Source organism: Bison bison, unplaced genomic scaffold (genome assembly GCF_000754665.1).
Source record: "Bison bison bison isolate TAMUID 2011002044 unplaced genomic scaffold, Bison_UMD1.0 scf7180017864211, whole genome shotgun sequence".
Lineage (NCBI taxonomy): Eukaryota > Metazoa > Chordata > Mammalia > Artiodactyla > Bovidae > Bison > Bison bison.
In genome coordinates, this window is record NW_011494783.1 from 218,958 (window position 1) to 228,190 (window position 9,233).

At 47.8% G+C, this 9,233-nt stretch overlaps 1 protein-coding gene across 1 annotated transcript in view; it reads right to left on the reverse strand.

Annotated features, from left to right (window-relative positions):
- Positions 1-9,233, reverse strand: part of FAM115C (family with sequence similarity 115, member C) — a 34,826-nt gene that overhangs the window by 17,265 nt on the left and 8,328 nt on the right. The gene's annotated exons all lie outside the window — the stretch shown is intronic.

Below are 9,233 nucleotides of genomic sequence, written 5' to 3' on the forward strand. Positions count from 1 at the left end.
GCCTCCGCCCCGCGGCCCCGCCCGGCCCGCCGCACCCGGGGAGGTGCCCTGGGGGATGGGCAGCCCTGATCATGGACACCCCTGGGGGTCAGAACTCCTGCTTCCCCAGACCCTACGAGGGATCCTGTTGTGTGCGAGGGAGCTGGGCAAAGTTGCTGTCACGTTTGATGAGGAAAGCACACGCCGAGTCTCCAATAAGAGACTCGGGGCGGACAAGCCAACAACACCGTGACCCTCGACCCGGGTCGGCTTTGGCCCCGCGTGGATCCGGGCCCCTTCCCCTCCAGTCCCGGATGCGGCGCCCGAGAACCGAGGTTTCCGCGTCGTCCCCACCGGGTTGCTCCTGCGTTGAGGGCCTGTCCCCTGGTGGTCAGTCTCCCGCCGTGCACCGTGTGCCGGGAGGGATTCGCGGGGATCCATGGAGTTCCATCAGAACCGTCTGGGACTGTAGACAGGAATGTTGCCCAGGGATGTGCTTGCTGGCAAGGAAACGTGCCTGTTAACAACATCAGACACGTCCACTCCAGCTGAAGTGATAGAGGGGCTGCGGCTTGAGTTTCTACCCAAGAGGAGTGGGAAGGTCTAAATCAAGGTTAAAGAGGCCCAGATTTGCTGGGAATCTGATTTTGCAGTTTTGCGCAGTCGATACACTATTTTTACTTTCAAGGATTTTTTGTTGTTTGTTTGTTTTGTCCGGAGAAGGCAATGGCACCCCACTCCAGTACTCTTGCCTGGAAACTCCCATGGACGGAGGAGCCTGGTAGGCTGCAGTCCATGGGGTCGCTAAGAGTCGGACACGACTGAGCGACTTCACTTTCACTTTTCGCTCTCATGCATTGGAGAAGGAAATGGCAACCCACTCCAGTGTTCTTGCCTGGAGAATCCCAGGGACGGGGGAGCCTAGTGGGCTTCCGTCTATGGGGTCGCACAGAGTCGGACACGACTGAAGCGACTTAGCAGCAGCAGTAGCAGTTAGTTTTATCTTGTTTGTAGAAGGAGAGAGTGACGGTAGGGGTGGGGCAAAGGGTGTAGTTGAGGGTGATTGTAAAGATGTGGACTTGAGATCCCTATTTTATAACCTGTCTCTCCTTCTGGGCTAACACTGGTTATACATGGAAATCATTGCTCTGTTTATGGAGTTACTGGATGTGTCTGTTTTTCTTAAAGGATCGTGACTGTCTGTTTACAAAATTACTTAAAAGCATCCATTAATGTCACATCCTCATTGAATTTTCACATGTACTCGACACTTCACTCATATTCCCTTCTGTCTCAGATCTCGAATCTTTGTAAAACAGGTGGTACATCCTCCAGTATCTTCCTATCCAGTTCCATTTTTTCTATTTTCATTTTTTAAGTTTATTTCTAACTTCTTCTTTGATAAAGATACACTTGGGTAAACTCCATTTCTTAAAAAAAATTTTTGTTGTTGTTGTTTTCTTTTAGGGTATAGCCTATTAACAGACAATGTTGTGATAGCTTAAGGTGCACAGGCAAGGGACTTGGCCATACGTATGCATGTATCCGTTCTCCCCCAAACTCCCCTCCCATCCAGGCTGCCACATAACACTGAGCAGAGTTCCATGTGCTATACAGTAGGTCCTTGTTTGTTATCCATTTTAAATATAGCAGTGTGTACGTGTCCATCCCAAACTCCCTAACTATCCCCCCACCATCCTTCCCCCATCCTTCCCCTCCCCTGCAACCATAAGTTTGTTCTCTAAGTCTGTGAGTCTCTTTCTGCCTTATAAGCAAGTTCATTTGTATCTTTCTTTTTAGATTCAACATATAAGAGATGTCATCAGTTCAGTTCAGTTCAGTCGCTCAGTCGTGTCTGACTCTTTGCGACCTCATAAATCGCAGCACGCCAGACCTCCCTGTCTATCACCAACTCCTGGAGTTCACTCAGACTCATGTCCATCGAGTCAGTGATGCCATCCAGCCATTTCATCCTCTGTCATCCCCTTCTCCTCTTGCCCCCAATCCCTCCCAGCATCAGAGTCTTTTCCAATGAGTCAGCTCTTCGCATGAGGTGGCCAAAGTACTGGAGTTTCAGCTTCAGCATCATTCCTTCCAAAGAAATCCCAGGCTGATCTCCTTTAGAATGGACTGGTTGGATCTCCTTGCAGTCCAAGGGATTCTCAAGAGTCTTCTCCAACACCACAGTTCAAAAGCATCAATTCTTCAGTGCTCAGCATTCTTCACAGTCCAACTGTCACATCCATACATGACCACTGGAAAAACCATAGCCTTGACTAGATGGACCTTTGTTGGCAAAGTAATGTCTCTGCTCTTCAATATGCTATCTAGGTTGGTCATAACTTTCCTTCCAAGGAGTAAGCATCTTTTAATTTCATGGCTGCAGAGATGTCATAAGATCTTGCTCCTTCTCTGTCTTACTTCACTCATGACACTCTCTAGGTCCATTCATGTTGTCACAAGTGGCATTATTTCATTCTTTTTAACGGTTGAGTAATATTCCATGGTGTATGTGTACCACATCTCTTAAACTCCATTTCTTGCCTCTCTGTATAGAACATGTCATTTCTTCACTACAGGTCACCCTCTCCTTCGCCAAAAATGAGGTTCAAACTTCGAAATCCAGCTTCTGATTCTACCATTTCGTTTCTTCCCCAAGGTCACTGGTGGACGCCTTTCCAAATCTCATCTCCACCCTGCCTCCTGGCCTTCAGTACACATTGGGTAAGTAAGTGCTGACTGAGTTCATTTTCACTCTTCGCTCTTTAACATCGAGGGAGGAAACAGACAGAACAGGCTCTGTCTTGAAAGCAGGACTCCATCTTGGGCTGGACTGTGGACTTTGAGCTGTATGCCCAGTATCTATGGAAACGACGTACCAGCTGGAAAACCAGACCCCCCGGATGGAAGAGCCCCAGGGCTCGTACCTATACTCTCTGTTGCCTGAAACAATACCCTAATTATCTGTGTAACCAAATAGAATCATAAATTCTATTATGCTTATGGGGTATGACCACAGGCCTATTGATAAGTGTCCACTGTTAACTACCTAGGCTTAAGGCATACGAATCACGGGTTTAAGGCACAGGCATATGAATCATGGGTTAACTTTGATTATATCTTTCTTTTCCTTTGTTCAGACTAGTTTCAGGGAATTTCAGGAGGTGGGTTTGGACACATACACTTAGGATATATAAGGTTTTCAGAAAAACTGGTTGGGGTCCTTGGCTAAGAGGAGACTCTGCCTTGGGCCTGCCAGTGTAATAAACTGCACTCCACTATCTGCATTTTCCTTCTGAGTGAGTTTGTTTCCCAGAATGCGTGGCTACAACATTTGGTGCATTGGCCAGGAAACTCCTCACTTTGGGGAGACAAATCCCATTTGGGACTACTCCAAGGCCTTGCGACTCGAATCATCTAGAGTGGGGAAGGTGCTTCACCCTTCTGGAAGGATTTTGCTTCTCAGTGCCCGGACCTTTCGTGTTAGCAGGTAGTGGACGGCAGCAGGGGAACTGAGCGCTCAGGTGAGGAGGAACCCACCCATCAGGGTAGAAGAAGGGGCCTGACCACCACCCTGGGAGGGACTAGAAGGGGCATGGACCCACAGGAGCCTGGAATAGGCAGGTGGCAGCGATTGCTTGGTACACAGGTTGACGAGTGTGTTAGAGCTTAGGAAGGAAATTTGTGAATGTCATTTAGGGGGTGGTGTCCACGCTGTCTTGGGGAGAATTATTACCAAGCAATCGCCAGGGAGTTGTTAGAAGAAACTTGGTCTTTGTGTGCTTGTATTCTGCCCTCCCTGAGGAGGTGTCCCATTTGCTGTGAAATTCTTGACCCCCTCGGAATTATCAGGCTAGAAGGAGGGGAATACATCAGTGAGTACCAATTGGCTTTTCTGGAGACGGCCTGGGACGTGGGATATTTAACCCATCTGTCTTTTCGTCCACAGCTGATCAAGCCCACCAAGCCAGAACGGACTTTAAAAGTTAAGGGAGAAACAGTCTTGGACCACGTGGTGTTCTGATTTGGCCATGCCAACTGACAGGTGAAGACATGCCGATCCCCCTTCTCCCTCTGGGATCTGGCAGCTAAGGCTCTTCTCACCCCATTTAGGAAGGAAATGGAATGGCAATATAAGTGTTTCATTGAGTGGGAATATCAGAAGTACATAGAGTACTGAGAACTTCATAGACAGAACGAAAAGGAAAACTAGAAGACAGTCCAAGAAGGTAAGCAAGATGGGGGGAAATGAATCTAAGGCAACTGTATTGGAGTGCATGATTAAAAGTTTAAAGAAGGGATTTAGAGGAGACTATAGGGTGAAGATGATGCCTAACTGCCTCCACATACTCTGTGAGGTCAAATGGCCCCCTGTGGGAGTAGGATCGCCACCAGAGGACACCATGGACTTAAAAATAGTGGAAACAGTCTATACAGTAGTCACAGGAGAGTCAGGACACCCAGATCAATATCCATATATTGACTTGCGGCTAGGGTTAACTCAAGACCCTCCTCTGGGACAAGGTTCTATATCCAGAAGGGAAAGGGAAAAATATTAATGGCACAAAAATTGACTGATGATAAAAAAGAAATTCTACAGGATTTGGACGGGGATGACCTGCCCCCTCCCCCATACTGAATGATGACACGCCCACCTCCCAGTGAGTGCACCACCAGGACCAGAGGCCGCCTTAATGCCCGATCCACAGCCAGGTGAAGTTCCTGCAGCAGACGCTGCTCCTCCGCCAGCTCTCCCGGAGATCGTAGAGCCACAGTTTCAGCAGGCTCTGATCCCAGAGATGGAGACTTCTGGTAAATGCCCCCAGGATTCCACCCCAGCCAGATCTCCTAGATTGTATCCACCTCTCCCAGTGAGTACTTATGGGAAGGGGGAAGAAAACACAGCAATTAGAGGCTGCGCTCCACCAAGGAACAGGGGGAAAGAACCCCACTACAGATGCCCCTCAGAGGTTACAACAGCCTCCAGTTCAGGTCGCATGGGGCACTACCATCAGCCCTCTGTAGCCTAGTATTACCAGCCCTTTTTCCTCTGCGGATATATTAAACTGGCAGAGACACGCTCCACCGTACTCGGGGGAGCCACAAGCCATGTTTAGGCTAATGGAGACTATTTTCCGAGCCCACCGCTCTACATGGGATGACATAATCCAACTACTAGTCTCCCTTTTTTTACTGAGGAAATATACAAGCTCCTAACAGAGGCCAGAAAATGGTTAAGAGAAATGGCACCTGAGGGTACTGCAAACCCGCAGCGGTGGGCAGAACCAGCCACCCCAGATGAGAGGCCCAGCTGGGACTGTAACACAGAGGAAGGGAGGGGCCACCTGGAGAGATATCAGGCAGCCATTTTACAAGACGTCAAGAGGGGGGCCCAAAAACCTATGAATATGGTAAAACCCTCTGAAGTGATTCAAAGGGAAAGCGAATCACCCTCTGAGTTCTACAAAAGACCGTCCGAGACCTATAGACTTTATAGATCCAGAGGCTGCTGGGTCTCAGATGGTGATAAATGCAGCCTTTGTGTTTCTAGCCTACCCCAAAAATGTCAGATGGGGGGACACCAAGGGACTCATGAATTTTTATACATCCCTGAATGCCCAGTGCCTTTGTTGGGAAGAGACTTGCCATCTAAATTGGGGCCACAAGTGACCTTTCCCCCCACGAAAGACCCACTCTTCAAGTGGGCTCAACCACCTATTTACTCTTCCTCTTGGGAACCCCTCAAGATGAATGGAGGTTGCACAATCTCCTGGAAGGGAAACTGGACAAGCTGAGCAGTTGAGAGAGAGAGTTAACTCAACAATTCCCCGAGGTCTGGGTGGAAGACAACCCCCCTAGGCTTGCAAAACAAGTCCCACTGGTAATAGAACTCAATCCCGGTACAATGATGTCCGAACCCGCCTTGGGCCTGCCAGACCTTGCTAAGCCGTTTACTCTTCACGTGACTGAAAAGGACAAGGTGGCTATGGGAGTGTTGTCCCAGACTATGGGGACATGGGATAGACCTGTGGCTTATCTCTCAAAACCACTGGACAGTGTTGCCACTGGATGGCCGGGATACTTACGGACAGTTGCTATGGTTGCCTTACTGGTCCAGGAGGCAACCAAGCTGACTTCAGACCAAGATTTGATCGTAAAAGTCCCACACGAGGTCAACACTCTCCTGTGAGGGGACCCCCATAAATGGCTGTTGACATCCCGGATTACTCAATACCAGGGACTGTTATGTGAGAAGCCCCACGTTACTATTGAGCCTTGTCAGGCCCTGAATCCAGCCACTCTCCTTCCTGTGGGAGAAGGTAGGCCCTCACATGATTGCAAGGAAATCCTAGAAGTTTATGCCAGCGGAACTGACTTGAGAGACCAGCCAAGCCCGGACCCAGAGTGGGTCCTGTACACAAAGGCACCAGCCTGGCGAAACAAGGACGACGACTGTCGGGATACGCAGTAGTCACGGAAGAAGCCATCGCTGAAGCCAGCTCTCTGCCATCACGAACTGTGTGTCTAATCTGGGCCCTCCAGCTCTCAAAAGGCAAGAAGACAAACATTTACACAGACTCCAGGTATGCTTTTGCTACTTTACATGTACACGGGGCTTTATATAAAGAGTGAGGTCTTCTGACAGCCAACAGAAAGTATATTAAAAACAAAGAAGAAATCTCGACTCTATTAGATGCTGTATGGGAACCTGAAAAGGTTGCAGTGATGCATTGTTGGGGTCACCAGAAGGAAGACACCCCACAAACGGGGGGAAACCGACTAGCAGATAAAGCCATAAAACACGTGCTGAGAAATCTGGGCCTGCTGGTGGGGGATCTGTCAGAACCTTTGTACTCTCAAAAATGCCTGAGTTAACTTTAACTCTCCCACAGTATACCCTGGCCCAAGACCAGCTGGCTGAAGCAGAAAGGGCCACCAAAAATGAAAAAGGGCAATGCTGCCCCGGGACATGAACAAAAACCTCCAGGAATACAGATAAAAGGCACTCTAAGTGGACTTTAAACCCTGCTGACACTCATGGTATGTACCTCCTCAGGATGGGTGGAGGCCTTCCCCACCCCAACTGAAAAAGCAAATGAAGTGGCTCACTGTCTGCTTTGAGAAATAATCCCCAGATTGTGTTCCCAACCAGTATAGGATCAGACAACGGCCCTGTCTTTGTACCCGACTTAATTCAACAGGTATGTAAAGCTCTAAATATCAAGTGGAAATTACATATGGCATATAGGCCCCAGAGTTCTGGGATGGTGGAATGAACCAACCAGACACTTAAAAGAGACACTCTCCAAGTGGATCTTAGAGACTGACTGCTCCCCGGTGGACTTGCTTCCAAAGGCTCTGCCCAGACTCAAGATGACCCCACGGTCGCATGGGTCGCATGGGTCGCATGGCTATTCTCCGTATGAAACTGTGTATGGGAGGCCCCCTCCCATTGTAAAACAAATTTGCCTCAGGTAAGGGGAGATGAGATTTCACAGCAGATGGAACAACTGGGTAAGGTAATAAATCAGGTAACTAAGTTTATACAAGAAAGGGTGCTATTCCCCCTTGGGGAACAGATTCACGAATTTGTGCCCGGGGATCAGGTGTGATGAAGAACTGGAAACACTTCTCCTTGGCCCCACATTGGAAGGGTCCATATACTGTTGTTCTAACCAGCCTTACTGCAGTTGAAGTTGTAGGTGTCACTCCCTGGGTCCACCACATGAGGGTGAAGAGAGCATACCACGTAGACCCAGAGGACGCTGAGTGGACTACACAACAGGACCCCACTGATCCCCGTGAAACCAAGATCATCTTAAAGAAGAAAAAGAGATGAAGCTCTACAATTAACTGCTGCTCCAAGGACTTGCTGTTATCATCTTGAGACTAACCATAGTTTCAGCACAAAGAGGGACCTGTGGTATAATTAAAGTTGAATGTTGTGTATATATTCCTGATTTATCTGGCTATATATCAGCCACCCTAGATGACGTGAAAGGTCAGGTAAAAGTTATGTCTGATGATAATCTTCCTTTTTGGACTTCAGTCCTATCTTGGGTGAAGGGTGATTGGTGGAAAACTATATTTACCATTATTATAGTTGCCTTGATAGTTCTGCTTTCTGGACCCTTTATTTTACAATGTATTATGAACTTTGTAACTCAAAGGTTGATGTCGTTCTCCCAAATTGGCGGTCGGAGAGTCAGGGTGCAATATATCCCTATGAATGATGCTCATACTATGAGTTAAGAGCATCAAGAGGTGGGGAATGAAGGAGGAAACAGAACAGGCTCCATCTTGAAAGGAGGACTCCATCTTGGGCTGGACTGTGGACTTTGAGCTATATGCCCAGTATCTATGGAAACGACATACCAACTGGAAAACCAGACCCCCCAGATGGAAGAGCCCCAGGGCTTGTACCTAGACTCTCTGTTGCCTAAAAGAATACCCTAATTATCTGTGTAACTTAAGAGAATCATAAATTCTATTATGCTTATTGGGGTATGACCACAGGCCTATTGATAAGTGTCCACTGTTAACTACCTAGGCTTAAGGCATAAGAATCACGGGTTAACTTTGATTATATCTTTCTTTTCCTTTGTTCAGACTAGTTTCACGGAATTTGGGGAGGTGGGTTTGGGCACGTACACTTAGGGTATATAAGGTTTTCAGAAAAACTGGTCGGGGTCCTTGGCTAAGAGGAGACTCTGCCTTGGGCCTGCCGGTGTAATAAACTGCACTCCACTTTCTGCATCGTCCTTCTGAGTGAGTTTGTTTCCCAGAATGAGTGGTTACAACAACATAATGCTGTATTATTTGTCTCTTTCCCTTTGGATCTCTACCAAAATATACTTTCAGCATTTTAAAGCAGTTTTTTTTTTTTTTTAAATTCTTTGAGAGTAGGGGAAGCAGGAATGAAGTGCTGGTACGTATTTTAGTATGTTGTGAAACACTTCTCATTTTGGGTGGGATTGTGTTTCCCCAAAATTCCATGTTGAAGTCTCAATTCTCTGTACCTCAGAATGTAACCATATTTGGAGGGAAGGTCTTTAAAGAGGTGACTGAATTAAAATGAGGCCATTGAGGTGGATCCCTAATCCAGTATGACAGGCGTCCCCGTGAGAAGAGGATGAGACATTGGGAATGCTCTCACAGGGAGGACAAACCGTGTGAGCTCATGGCGAGAAAGTGAGGGCCTTAAGCTGTAGAGAGAGTCCTCAGGGAAACCGAACCCTGCCAGGACCTTGATC